Raw genomic sequence first — 21857 nt, forward strand, 5'->3', positions numbered from 1 at the left:
GGATGGTGCTTGAACCCACAAAAGCTGCTTCTGAAAAACTGGGTGGTGGTGTTTCATTAACACTGGCACACTCCCTCTGGTTTGACTCCTGTTGCATTTTATATGGATTCAAGGCCACGTTTGCATCAGAAGAAAACAGCCTTTGAAGTAAGTCACAGAAATGAACAATTTAGCAAATAACTTTTTATGAAAAACCCATGCAGTGAAGTAACACTATTGACTTCTTTCCACCCAGATGATATCACCATCTGAAAATAAAAAAAGAGACCAAAACCAGATAAGAATCAGCAGGCTCTACTGTTCAGCTGCTGCTTCCCTCCAAGACACGCACCCTTCTCCAAGTGGAATTTACCAAGTAAAAACATTCTGGATGACACTGGTCACCCACAGGTCTGTAATCATACCTACAACAACCACACAAACAGATAACATAACAAAAGGGAGCACATCTTAAAACGCATTCACCTTTTGCTACACTTTGGTTCCACAGCAAACACTGCCTAACGCTCAAGCACACTAGGAAAATCCCAATACATTCTCATCACAAATACAATGTAAAAAAAAAAAAAAAAAAAAAAGAGTAATACAAAGAAAAACACAACTTCTTTTTGTGTCTGGAGCCCAGACAGTTAAGCTTAGATAAAATTGCCCAGGACGTGTCACTGAATTAAATGCTAATTTGAAGTGAAAAGAATGGGTTCACCAGTCTTAGCGTAAGCCTAAAGAGGAACACGCTTTTCGGTTTTGCTTATGGAGATGAACTGATTCATAAATGTAGAATAAATTCCAAGATACAAGACTATGTGGTCTTTCGTGTTCATTCATGCACTGCCCAAACAGAAAAGTGTTTGGATGGGCAGCCTGAGGTGGAAAAAAAGTCAGAATAAAAATCCCAGCATCTTTGTAAGTGATGGAGGAGAGAGGGAAGCCGCAGCATTAAACTGGATGTTCAGCTTCAACGTTATCATCCATAACCAAAACCTAACTGAATATCTGGGTTAGGCAAATTTGTTGATTAGTTCCTGGTGCCAAACACCTGAGGGAAATGCACTGGCAAGTAGAGAGAGAACAAACCCCTGTACAGTCGTATGTCTGAAACGTCTTAATAAAGGAAACCCTCCTCACACTGCATTGAACACAGTGTGAGAGGCATGAAACATTTCACAAGGAAGTGCTAATCTCAGCCACTCTTCAGCACTTCACAGCCCTTGCAAATCAAGGCGCCTGGCTGCAGCTGCTACCTCCGACTTCCACGCTAGCAAAGCAGCTGGGAAAGACACCTCCTGCTCCAAGTTCTCTCCTGCAAGCCCTGAGGAAACAATCCCGAGTTTGAGCCTCTGAGGCGTGGGCCCAACAGGCAATCTGTGAAAGCAGAATTGCTAAAAATGACCTTATGGCGAAGTTCACAGAGCTAACGCCAACCCGCCTGATCTGGCACAGCCTGTCCTCCTTCAGCCGGCGTTTCTCATGTTTCCATCTTCTCAAAGGCTGCAAGGATGTTTGGGGATTTCTGTTTAACTTGAGGAAATAAAGGAAACCTAAGCCCCTCTTAAACATCTCCACTAGGAGAAGATGCAGCAGGAAACTGAGTTGGCTTTTTTTGGTTTTGTGGTTGTTATTGTTGCAGGCTTTTAAGACTCAAATCTCATTCCCTCCCAAATACTGCCCTATGATACATGTGCCGTACCTAGAGTGAGCCTCTTTGGTCTCCCTCTGGCTGACAGAGGAGCTTCAAATGATTTTACTGTCGCTGCGCACAGCGCAGCCGTTCCTGGCCCTAAGGCAACAAGTCAGGCAGAAAAGAACAGATGCCAATCCCGCTCGTACCAGCACTAGTAACTAAGCAAACACATTAAGGAACAAACATCGCACTACATCTGTCCAGCTAATTACACAGCACTTTCACCAAAACTTCCCATAGAAACTTACTGCCAGGTATCAGACTCAAATGGTTTCACTTAACCGTATCTGCTCAGCTTGAAGGGACATTTTTATATTTATGGGCAGGCATACACAAAACAAAGATGTATTTATGAATACATACAGTATAATTTTTTAATAATTTTATATAGTAGCTTAATGTAAAGATTGGAAAAAGACTAATAACCTAAAATTGAAACTTTGTCATGTGGTTGGTCTTCCTACAAGACACAATTTCCACTGCTTATTAAGCATAATCTATTCATAGCATCGTAACATATGAGCATTCATTGACAGGATGGAACTACAGCAAGACTGTTTATTTGGGACACTTTCAAAGCACATACCACTAACATTTTAATACGGCAATGAATTTAACATAAGTAAACAAGCTTGCATAAGAAGTGGACAGATTTGGTGGGGTGAGGAAGAGAAAGGAAGAAATCAAACTGCTCCATTAATAAATGTCTCTTTCATCCCTCAGGTGAAAATTCATAGACCTCATTTAAGAAAAGGTGGTGGTGGTGTGGGGCCAGAGAAAAAAGGAAGAAGAAAGAGGAGCATGCAGGAAGCACCCTGGTAACATGAGATCAGCCTTTTTCTTTTCCAAAGGGACAGGGACTTCATCATTTTGCACTTCTGCTATGGCAGTACAGAGTGAGCAGTCAAGGTGGGGGGATGAGCCAGTTGGATCCCTGCTGCCCCGGTATGCCCTAGCGAGGGCATCCCAATCTCGTGTCTTCCCCTCAGGCTGTCTCGCGCTTTCTGTCTTTGTCTGTCAGACCAATTTAAGATTATTCACAACTGCAGCCCAAAGGAAAAAAAAAATGAAATTATACTTGAACTTGAAGCTTGGAAAGGGGGGCGCCAATAGAAAATATTGTCAACGTACTTACTATTATTATTCCTTTCCTAGTCATTTTTTAATTCTGATATATAAGAGAAAAAAATGAAGCCTTTACTTCAAAAGGCATTCATTTTTTTTATGTCAGAAAAATTGGATTACACGAACTGATGGAAGAAGGTCTGGCTTTTTGAGGTGAATACCATGGCTTTGGTTTCAGTTAGGTTGATAATAAAATGACTAACATAGGAAGTCTTCACAGAATCTGTAATGTCAGCATGGGAACCAGCTGTGAACAGCAGTTGCTTTTTCTCAACATTTTCTTCTAGAAGCTAAGGAATTTTCCTTTCCCTCACAAGGGGGAACAATGCGAGAGGAAGTAGATGCAATGGGCCGGGAAGAAAAACCTCTCGGCACACTAAAAGCGAGTAAAGGAAACCTTGAGAGTTTCTACATACATGATATAAACTCTACAGCAAGGCTGTCTGGTTTTGCTTTTTAAGGAGGTCTCCTCAAGTTAGATGCCCAATACCTGTTGGCCGCAGTGACTCCTGTGATAACTCCAAACAGCAATATTATTTTAAAACTGTATGCAGTCTGATTTCAATCTCTTTTATTTGAGTGCAAGCCACACTGACTTTATTAAAGTCACCTACTGGTAAGAATTTCAGGACTGCAGTTGTCCTTGTTACTGTATGAAAATGAATTTCCTTAAGCTATAATTGATGAGTCTGTCTCAGAGACAGAGAGCGGGGAAAGTTATTTCAGTGAAAGAAAAACAAATGCGTGTAGCAATCTATGGTAGTTACTGCTTAAAGAAATGTGACTGTCTTTTCAACAGCAAAGTGAATTTTGCCTCTGTTTGACTAATCTGTTTGAGATGAAAACATGGTCCTAATTAAGGGTTAAATGATTCATTTCAATTTGAATTAATTTTAAATTAAAATATAAAGCGGTTAGTAAATAGGAGCATTTTAGTATTCAGACTCTGCAGCCCCCTATACACAGAGCAATATCACCAATTCCCAGCCATAAACACCAACTAACGACCTGAGCCCGCGCTGCCTGAGCAGATGACTTCCCAGCCCCAGTACTCCAGGCCTGACAGGGCCCATTTTCCTGTACAAGGTCAAAGGAACTCTTTATTTGCAAAATGAGCCACACTCCCCAGTCCTACAGGAACTCTGCTTTTTGTGCTCTGAACAGAGGTGCGATGCTTTGAGGCAAGGCTCAAGCATTGCAACGCACTGGAAGCCGATATACGCAGTCATGAAACCGGGTGTGCAACGGGCAGCATTCACCAAGCGATCGACTGTTTCCTTCCTTTGTTCCTCTCCTCTGCAATAAAACAGCCCAGGGGCAAAAGGCCACTGTGGCAATAAACTACAGCTCTTAGAAAAGAAGAGAATTCAATCATAAACCTGTACAGCTCATGGATACCTTAACATTTCCCCATCATGTGCATTAGCAAGACGGATGACAGCAGCCCTGGGACAAGCCTCCTGTCCCTGTCCCCTGCAGAGAGGACAGGGAAGCATCCCCCAAGCGTCTGGTCTGTGATAGAGGGGCTTTGCAAACCAGTTCCGCTGTCACCTGTGGAAATGGCATGCCAATGAGCAGCAGTGGAGGTCCTTATGCTCGACCTGAAGCCACAAGATGACCTTTGGCTGTGCAGGTGTGCTGGGAAGTGAATGCTACCGACTGGCTCACCTTGATGCCCATGTAGAGCCTTGCATCTTTGCAATGTTCTCAAGTCCCTTTTAAAAGCATTTACATGGCTCTTTTTTCTCACTATATATATTATGGTCGTGCTCTAGAGATACCAACACCACTATGTTTATCACCAGTAACAGAATTGCACGTTCACCCACCCGTACATACAGGCACACATGCAAAATGAGATGTAACAACACAGCTGTCAGCTTGTGAAAACGGATGGCATAACAAGCAGCATAGATTAACCTTACAAAACCTTCAAAACCATTTTATTTTCTTTGGGCAAGTAATTTCTTTCCCTTCTTGCGCTTGTTTATATCTTTGACAAACAACAAAAAGGTGAAAATTGTGATTAACTTTAAATGAAGATTTCAAAACTGCTCATTTCAAACTTCCATCTCAAATTATATCCAGTCATACGTGTTACTCTTGCTGTATTAAAAATAACACTATACAGATACGGTATAGTTCTGGCTCGGATACATGAAGTGTAGGAAATGAAGGCAGAATTCTGCCCTAGTCATCCCACCCTCAGTTTGTATCACATGTCATTCACAACACTGAAAATGTCTCATTTTTTCCTCCCTTGTTCACTACAGCACCCTGCTCAGCAGGAAACAATGCTCTATAATGTAGGTTTCCTGCAAAATCCCTCAGAGCAGGGAAACCATTTTCAGCAGCTCTCATTGTCCACTATTATATGAAAAGCCACATAATCTATGGCATTACATATGTGCACATCCTCTCTCTCCCGGGCCTCTATGTACCTTCTTGCACACCCACCTAGCCCAAACAAGCTTCTAAAAATTACAGTGTATTTTCGATTTTTATTTCCATTGAACTGAAGGCATGCTTTTTGTCACCAGATCCGAATAAACAGAAAGACACCACTTAAGGGAATAGGTCTCAAAGCTAAGTACTACTCCTTACAGTAGAAATAGAGGTACAGGGCTGAATGTCACTGCTACACTTTGACAACTCCCTGTACCTGCTGAGGAGGAGGAAGAGGAGGAGGAGGCAGGGGCAGCCCTAATGCTTGTCAGCAGGTGGGGATCCCCACTAAAGGCTACTGCTGCACAGGCAGAGCACGCTTTCTCTTTGCTGGGCTGTGGTGCTGGCACATATGCTGTCTGTGCTCAGGGGAGGAGGGAAATAAGATTGAGAAAGACTTCAGTGAGGGCTAAAAGCTCTGGTGGGATGGACCCCGTTACCGCCAAGGTAAGAATATCTCCAGAAAGAGGTAAGGACATTGGCTTTCTTTCGTTGCCCGTAGGATTCTATTCTGTTTGCTGGGGAAATAAAAACTTACAATTATTCTTAGTATTCTTTGTAGTCTTACATTCTCTTCCCTGTAGTCTTCAGCACACTATATATAATACCTGAAATAATCACAAAACAGGTAGCACTGGGACCAGCAGCAGAAGCAACCTAGCCATTTTTGCTAAGCATTATAAGCAAATCAATAAAATCTCATATTGTCTTTTCTGTGCACAAGACACACTTTTTGCTCTGAAAATGCAGGCATAAAACTAAAAGTTGCATTTTAAATATTAAAGTGAATTCCCACCACTCCTTTCATTACTAGCTGCGCAATAGCGCCGGAAAAATGCAACTGTTTATTACTATAACTTATCTTTGAGGGGGAAACTACTGCAGAAGGAAACATCATGTGTACTTTTACATCTCTAGACTGGAAAATACAGTAATCACAGCCAAAGCCGCTGACAGATTTGAAGAACTACTGCAGCTGTCCACTGCTAGAAGAAATCAACAATTAACAAAACCGATGCAATTTCTTTCCTATCACTAGGCCTCCTCCAAGAGTAAGAGGCCAATAATCTGAGGGCTCAGGAAATGATCTCTCTTCTCTCCTCTCTTTCCAACCTCTCCAGCCTTTGTGCCAGCAGGATGGACTGTGCAGTATGCATGGGGCAAGGATTCAGTGCAATGTGACACTGAAATGCCTCTAGAAAAATACTCTTTGGAATGAGCACTTTTCATTTTTTACACCTGAAAGCTGCTGCTAGCACAAAACCCATATTCAGTAGTATTTAATCTTACTCATGAGTAAATTTCTGCTTTTCCCTCCCCACTTCATGTTTTATAGTGATCTGTGACCTTAACATATTTTAATCAGATGCTTTTTAAATTGGCTTTACTCCCAGGTCAAGTCATTCAGCAGAAACAATTCCTGTTCTTTGTTTAATAACTGTTACTGGCAGACATATTAATTATATGTACATAAGAGATAGCTTTATCCTGAGGGAATAACACTGCACCTTTCAACCGCAGTCTGTAATAGCTCCACGTTATGCCTTGCAGGCTTCTGTATCTCTTTTTATGAAGTGCATTACAGCCTGATTGCTAGCAGCAATATTGTTGAACGTGCAATGTCAGAGATAGTAGGTCTAAAACACAGCATTACAGCAAAGATGTTCTCGCTTGTGGGTATACAAATATCTTGTTTCAAAATGCATATGGCATTTCAGCTTCTTTGCAGGCAGTTTTGGGGAAAAGAAATCTTTCATTAATAGGAAAACATTGAGAACTACAGCCTTGATTCAGAATTAAAGCAAAATAAAGGAAGTTCTACCTTAATTCCACCCATACTTGGTGAATCACTTAAACAAGTATTTAAACAGGGAATTTAATAAACCCATGTTTATAAGCACTGTCTTTCACTTTCCTTAAACAAGATGTTTTCCTGAAGCAAAGCCTGGACACGCTAAGATATATTAAGCTATCATTTTGTCAAACAAAGAAATTCCATGTTCTGTTTTTTTAAAACTTAATTTAATCCACACAGAGATGAAAAAAACCTTCCTAATTCAAGAAGCATTGTAAAAAAAAAAAAATCTAAATTAAAGAAATACCAGAAAAAAACCCGACCAGCATCAACCTGAACAGGAAAAAAAGGTTGTACAAACACACACACAAGGAAGTTTTAAATGACTATTTGGCAAGGATAAAAAGTAGAGAGATGCTTTTTCCGTGAACTAAAATTACACTATGGACTCCTCAAAGGCAAACTAGACGTAGGATCCCGACAGCTTCAAACGGTAAATATTTTCTAACATCAGGCCGAGTGCCACAAAGGGATAATAGCTGTACCGTTTTGGTTTAGTCTTTCCTCAACCTCCCTTCTCTATGCCAGAACTTTTAAAAACCCAAAACCACAAACAAGAACAACCAGCCAGCCTCCTTGCCCCCAAAGCAAACCAAACAGACCCGGTAGACACGGCAGCCTCCGTCCCACAGGACATGAGCTCTTGGGAAGATGCTTCCTTTCCAGTTCAGTGGAAAAATCAACATAGTGCCTGGTAATCCTCCCAGGCTAGATTTGGCTAATAAGTGAAAAAGAACTTTCATAACTTGAGGATGTTTATATAATTTCCTTGTGCCTGAACGAGGCCAGATTAACAGGTTAACAATATGAAAAGTAATATAAATAAAGAAGAACAAATGAATTGTCATGCAGATTACATCTAGCCTTAGCACTTACCCTGGTGCCTATCTTGCATCTAATGGTAGCACCACATGAAAGTGCAAGAGAAAGGCCAATAGGGAATGATCATTTGCCATCCCTCATTATTTCACCCTCATCCCTACAATCTAGATATTATTTCAAAGACCTGGAAACCCAAGGTTCGATATATCTGTTAATTTATTTTTTAACAAAGATTAATTACGATAATCTTCCATTGTACTGTCTTTCATGTAGACTATCCAATTTTTTTCGCTGATTATTGGTCTCAATGAATTTCTCTGATGTTCCTCTCCAGTCTAGGTAGTCAATGTGAAGTGAAAAAATACATCCTTCCTTCAGTTTACCTTCAGAGTTAGTAGCTTTTTAGCCAAATCAATGTATCTTTGGTTTTTATTATGAGACAGGGAGACCAGCTGCTCCTGATGTATCCTCTCTAAGCCATTCCTTACCTTACAAAGATCTATCATGAACTTATCTTCTCTGTGATGAACAAACACAAACTTTTCAATCAGCTTTTAGGAATATCTTCTATGCCTTTTATTATACTCATCTTTAGTTCTGCAGTGTCATTTATCAGGTGGAAAACGCTCTTATTCTTTGCATAACGCTTCTGATTAAACCAATTGATTTATATATTGGACTACATTTTATCTCTTACCCTCTGTTTCTAACACATTTGGGGCTTTGTTTTGTTTTTTATTTCCAGTAATCCATTAACCAGGCTTACCTCTCCCAGTTGTCTGTGTCCATGCACATATCCCAATCCCAAAACAGTTAATTCAAAAGGACAAAAAGTCTGCATTTTCTCTCTGGGAGGGAGGGAAGATGATTTTGCATTTACTGAGGCTGAATGTTCTTTTGCAACTTTCCACCCTTGTTAATGCATACAGGAGAGTGTTGCTGTCCCTGTTTTGCAGGTGAAAAAATTAATGCAGAACAGGCTCCAAATCCAATGTTCTTTCTTCCAGTGACACCTCCTAATCAAAATGCTGCCTGGTGGGTTGTATGATGTTACAAAGAGCTCAGCCCAGTTCCCCAATGACATAGGTCCACTACTGCAATTAGCATGAATTAGTACTTTTGTCAGTAGTCTCAGCAGAGCTGTCAAATTAATTGAAAAAGAAATTTAACAAATGCCTTTCCCCTTAGAAATATTATTTCGGGTCAGGGTTGAGGCATATTGCTTGAGCAGTGTGGGGGAAGCTTATGTTCCTTACGCCCTTGCCGAACCTGTTTTGTTGATAAAAAGAGAGGACTTTGGTTTCTGGAGCTGTTAATCTGGTACCTGTCACAAGCAGCCCACTGACATAAAAAAGACAATCAATTTTATAACACTGAAATATTCCAGCGGCTGGTAAAAAAAAAAAAAAAAAAAAGGCTCAATAAATGGCCAGTGGCTAGAATATCTATACATTCATTTTTCATGAACTCTCACTTTCTCACACCTCAAAGTTAGTTCTTTCAGTTTAGCTCTAATTTGCAGAAGTATCCAAAAGATAGTGCACTGTTTCCCCAATTTTAGGGTATTTTTGAATTCAACCACTGGAGGCAAAACATGGCTAGATGCCTATAAGACTTAAGGTTTAGGAAGCAAGCACTGGAGATGTTACACTGCCCTCCCCTACAAAAAAACAAACAAGCAAAAAACCCCAAAAAGTTGGCATTTCTAAGTACTTGGATTAACATGAGACAAACAGCTAAAATCATGTGGCTATGCCTCATTCCATGAGGGCTACTGAATCCCTTACTGTCAGTTTCACTGCCAACCATTGACATACTGGTGCTTGAATTCACTGAGAGGTGGTGCTGGGAAAGGGAAGCTCTTAAGAAGAGAAATGGTGCTGCAGTGGCAGGCGCTTAAACCTGTATGAAAAAATTCCTATGGTTTAAGCTGCTGTCATTACTTGCTGACATAAGTCTGGGATGTAATTTAGTATATCAGAACACGGTCGTAATTTGTAACAGCGTACAAGAAACAGTCGTTGCTTTGCTAGTGATGCTGTTAATGCCACTTAATGGGTGCATCTATGAAAGTGTTTCAGTTCGGATCTGGAGAGCATTTTTAAAGCAAAATCCCAGTTCTCCCCTCTTGCCATGATGTCGTGGTTTAACCCCAGCTGCCAACTAAGCACCACGCAGCAGCTCGCTCACTCTCCCCATCCAGTGGGATGGGGGAGGGAATCAGAAAAAAAACCCCCCAACCTCATGGGCTGAGATAAAGACAGTCTAATAGGACAGAAAGGAATGAAAAACAATGATAATTATAATAATAATAATAATAATATGACAATAGTAATACTAAAAGAATTAGAATATACAAAACAAGTGATGCACAATGCAATTGCTCACCACTTGCCGACTGATGCCCGGTTAGTTCCCGAGCAGCGATCCGCCCCTCCCGGCCAACTCCCCCAGTTTATATACTGAGCATGATGTCATATGGTATGGAACATTCCTTTGGCCAGTTTGGGTCAGCTGTCCTGGCTGTGTCCCCTCCCAGCTTCTTGTGCCCCTCCAGCCTTCTTGCTGGCTGGGCATGAGAAGCTGAAAAAATCCTTGACTTAATATAAACACTACTTAGCAACAACTAAAAACATCAGTGTGTTATCAACATTATTTTCCTACTAAATCCAAAACACAGCACCATACCAGCTACTAGGAAGAAAATTAACTCTGTCCCAGCCGAAACCAGGACACATGATCTGGTTCACAATGTAAAGTGTCTCCAGAGCACACAAATAGGTACAATGGAAGATGCACTCCCTGCTACAGGGATTCTACAAGACCTGACTAGAGATATTCTTGAGTAAAACACGCTGAAATGGTTATAGTATTGGCACAAGGTCCTTCATACCAACTGCTTAATGCTACTGATCTGCTCCTACTTGGCCACACTACTTGCTAATGTAGACTTAACTCATGATTACCAGCCTTCAAATATCTCAATGCAGTCAGCATTGCTAAAAGTGTTAGATATTTCCATAAGAACAAAGATTCAAAAAGCCCCGGTAATGGACAAAGAGGATTATTTTATTATTGTAAAGCCATTAAACATATAACCACAAATAAACAGACATTATTGTCTTATTTTACCATGTTTAATAAGACGTGGAATAGGCACAAAGAGAGGTTTCAGTGATTACTGAAGAAAGGCTTTAACCAGAAGACCAAAACATTACGGCTTCATCATGTCATAACAACCTCTCTTCTTCATGTGCCTTTTTCACTGACTGTATTTTCATCCTTCCAGTGGAAAGCCTGAAAATTAAACAGTTACGGCCTCTGGGGATATCTGTGCACTGACAATCTTCTTCTCACAGCTGAAAGGAAAAGCCCAAGGCTTTTGCAAAACTATCTAACCACTCAAGTGTAGTATTTATACATTGTACGCTTTAGCTTTTATCTGGACTTTCTTGGTATTTTGCCTTTTTAAAAGAGAACTCTTAATTACTTAACATGCATTTTCTATGCATGTATTAAAAATGTCTAGCTTTGCAGGGTAAGCAATTATCCGCTGAACAAAAACCCAATTAAATGTAAATTAAAAAAACCCCCACAGTTCAGCATTTTTATTCACTAGCCTGATACCTGTGTGAATTCAAGGGGGGTAAAATCTCAGCTGTTTAGAAAACAAAGAATCTGATGTATTGCCTTTTACAGGGTATTTGCTACAGAATTAAATCTCTCCTTCTAGTGGGGAAGCTTTACACACAGTAAAAGCAACAAGAACTCAATATTCTCCAAGAGCATTCACTTTGCAATGCAGAAAATTCATCAGAAGGGAGAGGAAACTAAGTTTCCAGTATTGCATTTTTCTCTAACAAATGATACTGTGTGCTAGTATAAAATGCCACGTGTTCAATTAACAGTTTTCAATTCCACTGAAGCTCAACACTAGCAGCAAGTTAACACCATTGCATTTTACGGGGAAAAGAACTGAAGAACAGCATTAAAATACATTTCATGACTCTGCATTGTTTTATACAAAAGCTTTTGCTGCATAGACATCATACCATTTTCTGACTGAAGGACGAATATTGTAAACACAAAGGATTTAACCACACCGTTGTTTTTATTTTCATTTTTCCACTTCTTGCTTTAACAATTCAAAAGCAGAAACACCATACAAACCCCTCAAAAGTTTAAAGCATTTAGGCAAATCCACCACAAGATATGAAATTCTGCATCTGTCAGTACCAATTGATACAGAAGAAGGGTTGTGGTGGGGTTTTTTCCTACTAGGAATATTCCCACCTGCTCCCACTAGAATCCTTTGGAGTTGTCTAAGAGTTTTGAGCCACACACTCTGCAGTTGAGCTGAAATAATTTTTCTGCTTCATCTTGGAAATGGGGAAGTCAAGTTATGGCTGGTTGCTTTGCTGATCAAAACTGATCAGAGATTTGTTTCTGAAAGACCTATTTTACTACTTCTGATCAAATCAGGTCATAAAATCTGATGGCACATTTGGTAATGAAGTAAATTATATGGTAGAATATTGAACCAAAATTGAATCTTACTGGGTCAGGCCAGTCCGTTGCTGTCTAGATTATAAGTGATATACCATCATGGTGATCTATATAAAACACAGGAAATTGTTGCATATTAATAGAATAGTAGTTTAATCAGCCCTCTGAAGAATAACCAATATATTCAAGCACAGACATATTTTGATGTGGTTGTAACTGTAGTGAAAGGCCTATATTTTATCATTTAATAAAGCCTTCTAAATCTTCTATTATGTGCAAAAATTAAAACAAGTTACAGCCATAGAGAGTAGAGCAAATCTCAAGACAATGAAAAAGGTTTTCTTCTTTCTTGGCTAAGTCACAGATTCAGTATTTCTATTTATTTATATTATTTTAAAGAACAAAAAAACATCTAGAAGAAATCACTCTGCACACTCTAAACTTACAGCCAAATAGTACAAAAAAGCACATAAAATCAAACAATATCAGGTTTGTTGTGTCAAAAAGACTGGATAAAATATTTGTTTGTTTTATTGCTAACTGAAAAATCAAGTTAAACAAATCAGTTCAGATAACTGAAAAATATTCTTCTCAGTTTGCTTTTGGCAAAGCTATAAGAAAAGCATACCTAAGTCCTCTATTCTTTTTTCTTCCACCACCCTGAATGTCGTACAGGAAGAAACTCTCCCTGCCCTGATTCTCATAAATTTCGTTGCAAAGCCTGGGGCGTCCAGAGGTTCAAGAAAAAGCAGGTGGAGCTTGCAAAGGCACAGAGTTTCACTGCCCACAGTATCCCCCACCTCGGAGCACATTTCTGAACGCTCTCTCAGCAGTCCTACCCATAGCAATAGATAGTAAAGGATGGATGACCCCAACATTATTTAACATGGGGTATATAGAATATTTCTAACACCACCAAGGATTATATTGTTGAAAATAAACAGAGTAGCTAATTTCTCCAATGAAAACAATCAAGTAAAGAAAGTCTGTTCTTGAAAAATAAAGTTATAACAGAAATAATTTTCTGATTATTAATATGACTTTGATTGGGACAATTGGTTTCCAGCATACACAAAATTGTGAGCTTTTTTTCACTAAATACTACATTTGAAAAAAATTACCAACTGAACATCCAGCAGTAGACATCACTGGGCATTGAACAAGAAACTCGCCTTCCAGACCCTGATTCTTAAATCAGAACCACACTGAGACAGATAAAATGAAGGTAATACATTGCCTTGCTTTGCAGAAAAGATCCTGAGGTACACAATGCACTTAAAATGAATTTTTTTTCCAACAAACAAGATATAAAATCCAGAGACAAATGAGATCCTAAGAATCCCTGCTGTCCTCCCAAGCTGACGCAGAGAGGAGAATAGAAAAAAGGTTCCTCCCTGACTCAGTAAGTGGTTACACGTCTCACATCCATTACTAACCATGTGCATTTCTGAGAATCCAGGACTGATAGATCAAAATCTACACCTGAGCTAAAGGCTTTGCAGATTGGTTAGATCATATATAAGCTTCCTGGCCACAGCTGGAGCTCCCAGCCCCGTGCTGGGATGCTGTGTGCACCGCAGGTTGAAGCCAGCTCCCAAGGCAACCTGCTGCTTTGGTGCAGCTCATCCAGAGCCTGCACAAGGATTCAGCTTGGGACAACACTGGACTACTAGAAGAGGTTACTTAAACTGTGTTTTTCTGCAAAGCCATGGTTCAGCAGATCATGAACTCTCATTTCACCACCAAAACCACAGAATAAGTGTGTATGTCAGTTGTAAGCATCCCATATGCAGTTTTTCTCCTATGTAAGTGGCTCTGTTCTTCAGACTGAATCCAGTTAGTTGAAGTATAATAGAAACCTTGTAACAATTAATGCAAAAACATTCATAAACATGTTCTGCGGCCAATATAAACTTCAGTGCCCATGTAAGTCAGTAAAGCTTTTATACATTTTTTTTTATTGCTCCTCTCCTTGCTGCCTGCACTGTATGTTGGATTAGATGTATATAACAAGCGATTACGATAGGCAAGTATAACTGTATTTTGAAAGTACTGTCAAAATGCATTAGTGAAATGCCATATTATAGCATAACTAATCTGAAATGATCTTCCACTAACATGAATATCACTAATACTGTGGTCTGCTGTACTGACATCATGAAGTAAGACTAAGACAGCTTTCCACAGTTATAAACCTGGCACCACAGATCGAACATCACACCATAGCAGCTGATTAAGCACTCACATCCCCATCTGGTGCCAAGAAAATGGCACACACAACCCTTTATTTTGGCTTGTTCCCATCTTATAAATTAACTGTGCAGTGAACCTCCTTTGGACTGCCTTCAATACTGACAAAATGCTCTTATTTGAACAACACATGGCCAGCAACGTACGGGCAGGTAGCTTACTCCAGTACTATCACAATTTTCTGCACTGCTCTGTGCCACTTGGGACAGGGATTATGAGCTGCTGTGTTCAGGGACAGATGGTCCAGCTATGAACAGGGACACTGATTTGCACTGACTGGGAAGCCAGTCACTTTCAGATACAACTACAGTTCACTTTCTAACTCTTCCCTAACAAGGAAAACTTTGCTTCTACATTAGGACTCACTGTTAAGGAATGTTTTGCTCTTTTCCCCCTTCTTCTCTTAGTTACAGCGAACACTGGGTTAAATGTGTGTACAGCCAATACTTGAAATAGGCTAGCAGCAACTAGCCTTGTTATTCTTGATGAATAATGTAACTTAAGAGCTGTAATACTTACAACTGATTTAATAGCTGCCAACAGTCCCAGTTTAGAAAAGAGTGATGCAATGCTTGTAAATTTGTCTTGAATCATATTAATTCCCCCTGCCACCCTGCAAGGAGTTGGAAATGTTACTGCCCTGCCTGCTCAGTGGTACCCTCCCTTTGCTTTGCTTTATCTGCAGCAATGGTTCTCTGACTCCTATCCTCAACTTTACAGTAGTTACTCAGAGACTGATACCACCATGATCAATTCAGTATGAGACTCTCACCCAATTTAATAGGTGGCCACTTCCGAAGTTCAGAAGCAAAGATTAAACTCAAGGGATCATCGTGGGGAAGAAGGAACAGCACTTCCCAGAGCTGGCTCTTCTAATGAACAGAGGGACACGTGGAGCACTTTCTGCACATCCTACAATTCTTTCACTCTCAATCTGCAGGGGGAAAAAATAATTATCTAAAATTCACCAGAAGAAACATCCAGCTGCCTAGTGGCCCAGGGCAGAAATTCTAGACTTCTGGCTTGTAGGATGATTTGTACCTGTCAGTCTTTGTATATCTGCACTACTGACAGCTCTGAAATGAAAGCTAATTCCATAGACACATGACTTCTAGAGAACTGAAGCTGCTGTTACCAATTCTTTCTACCCTCTTGAAAATATCAGTTGTTAATATCACATTACCAAATTCTAGATTTGCATTTAATACTGAAAATCCCAGCCCCGTTCCCCTCTCCATGCACTCTCCAAAGTCTCCAATAAGATTTGGACTTTATTTTTATCTCATTCTTCTTACAGAGTCTTTTCTCCATCTTTTACAACTGTGGCACAACAAAGTCGGAATAGGAGTTAGGGCTCAACCAGCAGTAAAGTGTTCTATAAAGAGCATCTTTCTCCTGAAACTCCTGGGCTACAACGTGCTCACCTCACAAGGTTAAGGCAACATGATTCCAGTCTCTGCAACAGCATAACAAGATTTCCAAAGTGGTGGGGGAAGGAAAATAGAACTCTCAGACATTAGGAATGCTTATCCATGGCGGTTTCATTGTGTATGGCTAATGTTCAACTACTTTAAGAAAGCTGTAATAGCAGCTATCACTCAGCAAAACCAACCCATTTTCCCCTTGCATCTGAAACATGTGGGAAAGGATACAGTGGAGCTCCTTCTCCATTTTTCTCTACCCTTTGACTACTTCAGGTTTACTTACAAAGAGAACTTTCTCTGAGAAAAGCTTTAAAAAAAAGAAACTTGTGGCCCTTTCTGGGGCCGCTTTTGATTAAGTAATTTCCGTCCCAGAAAAGTGTTGTACAGCCAAAACAATTTCAAAATGAAGCCTGTAAGCAAATGTCAAGTTGAATTTTCTACTGGACCATAAACAGAGGGAAGGAAATATTTAAGGACATAAAGAAAACAGTAGAAAATAATCATAAAACAATAACAGGAGGAAAGAGTAAATATTTTAAATTAGCATTTTACCCATCTAATTTCTATTATTTTCAAATAAGCCCACTACCTCAACACTCATTTGCACTGAAATACCACAGTCCAAGTAAGAAGTAGAAGCTGGGTGCAATATCTACGTAGTATCCTTCCTAATATACAGGAAAAAGTTACTATGATATTTTCATGGCCAAATATTCTATGAATTCCAGATTACTAAAATAACTCATTTTTATAAGAGCTCTTGAAACAGTTCCAACTTAAGCAAGAGAAGAGTTGGCCTAGATGAGCAATTAGGAATCTATGTGATTATTTAGTCTTCATGTTCGCTAAATTTAACATTGGCTCTTTGGGGATGGACTCCTAGAGATGAGACAGAAGAGGGCCAGTTAGACACTGCCAAGTTCAGTGGTGAAAAACTTGGAGTGACAACCTGGTTATCTAATTGTTAGCAGCAGGCAGCAGCAGTTTTAAGTAGCAAATTAATATGTTCGGGGTTATGCAAAACAAGAACAATTTACAACAAACTGGTATCAGGACAACTTTTAATCAGCCATGATCTGAAAAGCCTGAATTCCTATTAAAATAAATTGGAATTGCATTTTCTTCTACCTAGCCTGATTCTGACTGCAGGAATGTTGAGTAGCAAAAACACATTAGTAGGGGCTTGGCTTTATCTACAGACTTTATCTCTCTAATTATGTACTCAAGACTGGGAAAATGAGTATACAAAATAACGGAAAAGTTATTAAAAAGTTATTATACAGGCCAGTCTTTTGCCCACATATGGAAAACAGGGTACAACTCTGAGTCCAAGAGAACCCCAATGACTGATCAGCTACTGAAGCAGTGACTTAGTTCAGGGGTAGATAAAGAGAACAGAAAACGTAAAAAGAAGTAGTGAGGGGAAAAAAAACCCCCTCTCCTCTGGAAAATTTAAAAGGTTGTTTCCAGGGGTGACACCAGTGAAAGGGAACAGGATCAGATTATAAAAGATAAATAACCAGTCAGCATGGGAAAAGTAGGCAAGGTTGATCTTGCCTCTGGGGAGAGACTGAAAGTCCTCTCAAGATCCCTGCCTGCCCACTTTTATGGCCCTGCGGTAAGGTCCTCCCTTACTCTCTCCCACCTCAAGACAGGGCCAGGAACTTCTTGGACAGGCCTTTAAAACCCACGAGAAAGAAATACTTTTGCATCATCACATATTCACAAGTAGAAAAACAGACCACAAACAACAAGCACCTAGGATTGATCACTGTCAGAAAGAGGACACCGGACTAGAAAACCACTCGTCCCCATCCCTTCTACATGGTTGTCCCTAGATTTCGTAGAATTACACCAGTATAACTGGCTAAGGTATGTTTTTCTTTTTCAGCAATTGCTATAGAAACTTCTGTGTATCATGATTTTTCTTAGCTATATGTTCATACTTTAATTTTGAGGCCTTGCATTTTTATAGCCAGCAATAACATAAGACCACTACTCCTTTGCAGCAGCTGAAACCTATTCCTAATGGATACATAATAAAAAGTACTTGTAAAAAAATAAAAAAAAAAAATCTTTCAAAAACTCATCTGAAAATCCTCACTTTTTTGTTTGTTTGGTTTTTTGTTTTGGTTTGGTTTTTGTTTTTTGGCTTGGGCTATGTTCAGAAGTAGACAACAGTTCAAACATGACTGACTAGCCACATCATAAGAGGTTATCATGAGCAATAGTAACTGCTTTTGTGTATGTTCTTCTCCTGGTGTAAATACAAGACTGTAAAATGCACTTGTGTAAGCTTCCTTCATTGTTTACCATGGGCTACAGGCATGGCAGATCCTCGCCCTTCCTCCACACCACAATTTATTCAGCTGCAGTAACTCCCATGCACTCTAAGAGAACAACCACAACCTGTATTAAACCATTGCAAGAGGTTTCAGCAGATCCAAAGTAATTCAACCATGTGTCTGTGCTCTGGGTGGAAACATTTAATACAATTTTATTTTGGTTTGCTGATGCTAATCACATTTCAGGTAACTACTAGAGAAAGATGGACCACGTAAATGTGTGTATCAACCTATTTTAGTTCCATGACTGTAAATCTCTCTGCACATCTTTTGCTTAACAGTTTTTTATATCAGCTTATCTTAAATAGCTTCTTAATCAATTCCAGTTAAAACAAAATTAGCCTGAAATCAAGCCAGGATCTATACAAGAGTAGCACTAGCTTAAATAAATCAATTTCAAACAACCACCTCACCTAAAGCTACACAGCTTGCTGATGCACTAAACAAGAATATAAGCACTAAATCCAAGTAAGAGTTTCTTAAATCAGAATAATGTCCACATATGTGTTTGCAATTATCTAATTAAGCTGGTCTCACTAATCAGGACATCGGCATATCTAATGGAAAATCTGGATGTGAGCCAACAGGATTTCCTGATAAACATAGATCAAAATTCTATGCTAAAATACATATTACAGAATCACTGATTCTGGCATTTCTAAAATTTCTGTGGGAAAATCCCAACACACACTGGACAGAGGCCAAAACCATACAAATTCTACAGCAGTAGTTAAATTATTTAATTCCCAAATTTTAGGACAAGACTGCTGAGTCCCATCTTGTCCTGTTTTTCCATTCTCATTGTCTTTCCATAATAGTATCCCGGGACTTCTCTATTTTTCACTTTGCTTTCTTTACTTAGTTGAGCATTTCTTGAGTCTTCTTCCTCAGCTCAGAGCCACGCCACCATTATAGCTCCTGTGACAGCTCTCACACATTTGGTCTGTCCTAGCTGGTCACCCTAGCGTGCAAAATAAACCACATCAAAACATCACAGTTGTGTTCTCATTATGTTCTCCTTTTCCTTTCACCTGTGCAATTATATTACAAGAACGATTTTCTGTGACTTCCTAAAGGCTTATTATCACATAGATACAGCAGAATATTTCCCTAATTTTCCGAAGAACAATTTTTAGTTTTCCTTAGAGGTGGTGGCTAGGAAGGATTTCCCAGTTGTCCTACAAATGAGACTTTCATCTTCACAGTTGCCTCTAAAGTGCAAGTCACCCATCCAGCATTCTTATTTTGAAGCTGTTTTACTTAGTGCTTTATTTCGTTTAACATGAAGTTTGGTGAATGCAGCTGTTTCTAGGATAACTTCCAGTATGGACAATGATTGATTTTTGTTAGCTTGATCTATGATGATTCAAATGGTTCTTGTTAACTGATATTTGCTCAGAGAAATATGAATATATATATATGTATAAATATATGTTTTTAATATATATAAGGAGAAATGTATAAGCACTAATAAATAAATGCAGTAACATTAGTTGTGGGAATTTCTTATTAGGAAGAACAATGCATATATTCCATTATTTACTGTTTTACATTCCTAAACATAAAATATTAGAAACTTAACACAATCATTTTCAGTGTTAGTATGTTGCTTTCCTTTAGCTATCTGCTGTTTAATTAAGCTAAACATAGTTGTTTGAATATCTGAGATACAGATTTGCCAGACGTTACTAAGAACAACCTGTGGTACTGTACAGAAATTGAGGTTCTCTTCCACACAAAGCTGATTCAAGCAGTAGACTACCAAACATATTCCTATTTCAGAATAATCCTTTGTTGGAGTTCAAGATTTCTATTATCCTACACTCAGAGAAATGGCCTACTGAGTTCCAGCTGTAGAAATACTCATTCATTACGCAAAACTCCAAGACTTACAACTCCTCCTTATACAGCTCCTGAGGCTGCAGGTTGCTGCTACACGACTGGAGCTGGGCACAAGCAATGCAAAGTCCCTTTGTTATCCCACCCACTAATTTTCTGCCACTGAGATTAAGACCTATGTTATTACCTAAGAAAGGTAATAACAATATTCCATGGTTTATTTTATTGGTGAACTTTGGTATTCATAATGAATGACAGAACAAAAAAAAAAAGAGAGTAAGAAGGAGAAAGATGATCAGTCATAATAAGCTCCTGAAGTTTTATTCAAATAGAAAGGATTTGATGTGTGTGAGCCATTGAATAAAAAAGAAAACAGTCTTTGGAACAGCACTGCCAAAATACAGTATAAGAATCTGCATGGAAAATATTTCCCGAGATAAAGGGGTAAGCTGGCAGAACAAGCACATGCATTGACTAATGTGAAAATAAATACAACCACATTCAGAGACATACTGGAACATCATCAAGGCAGTATCTGAATTCTCCAAGGACCACTAGGCAACTCCAAGGATATTACCCATTCCCATAAAACGTCCTGGGCTAATGCTATTGCAGATGTGGCAAATGCAGTTGACAAGACTAGATAAATGGATTTAAAACTTCAGTCAGTCCATATGGGGCATTTCAGAGAAATCAAGGCTGCACAGAGAAGAAAAGCTAACCAAAAGCAGACAGTACTAAACTAAGGCCATAAATAGCTGTGCAATGGGATACTTCTGCAGAAAAAAAGCCAATACAGGGTTGCCATGTAGAATTATGTGTTGCTTCCAGATCGTACTTTTGAACTTCAGGCAATAGCAAGAGCAAAGCTACAACCAGAGCATCTCACATTCTTATCGAAACTTTAAAAAATATTATCGTATTAGGTAAGAGGACAGTGAAATTTCTGGTTTGGAGCTGAAGAAAGAGTAGCGTTCCCAGGCATGTCCAATCTTTCACCCAGTATGCTGGGAGAATTTGGTCCATCTACCCGTTACCTGGTGGTGAAGTGCATGTGTACAGTGTTTACAGTAAAAATGCTCACCAACTCTGTTCAGAAAAGCATCCAGAAAATGTCAGGAAACAAAATGCTGTATTTGTTTAGAAAGCCCGATTTTTTAAAAGTGGTTTCAACAGCTAACCAGAGGAAAAGAAAAAAATTGCTAAAATTTACCATTCTTCATAAAAGCCTAGGAGTTATTCATAAAAAGTGAGGCAAGTGCAAGAGAAAAATGCCTGTAGTCGAGAAACTAAAGCTAACATCTTAAAAGATGAAAAGGAAACTACTGAAAACAAATAGTGTAATGATTTGGCAAAGCAGATTCTGAGATCACCATTTCAAACAGAGGTTTTCAAGGTTGGATGTGACAAAGAACTACTGTAGAAAACTAGCAGCACTATCATGTAATAACCCAAAGCTAAGTACAAAATGACTCCAGAAGCTCTTTTTCAGCCCTAATATCTGACGCTTACTTTCAACCTGTTATAAACAAAGAAATATAATGACCTTGCTCCCTGTCAGCCAT

The 21857-nt window shown here is 39.3% G+C and overlaps 1 protein-coding gene across 1 annotated transcript in view; it reads right to left on the reverse strand.

Moving 5' to 3' along the window:
- Window positions 1-21857, reverse strand: part of EPHA3 (EPH receptor A3) — a 232470-nt gene that overhangs the window by 79511 nt on the left and 131102 nt on the right. The window lies entirely within an intron of this gene.

This window comes from Gymnogyps californianus, chromosome 1, assembly GCF_018139145.2.
Source record: "Gymnogyps californianus isolate 813 chromosome 1, ASM1813914v2, whole genome shotgun sequence".
In the NCBI taxonomy this organism is placed as follows: Eukaryota; Metazoa; Chordata; class Aves; order Accipitriformes; family Cathartidae; genus Gymnogyps; species Gymnogyps californianus.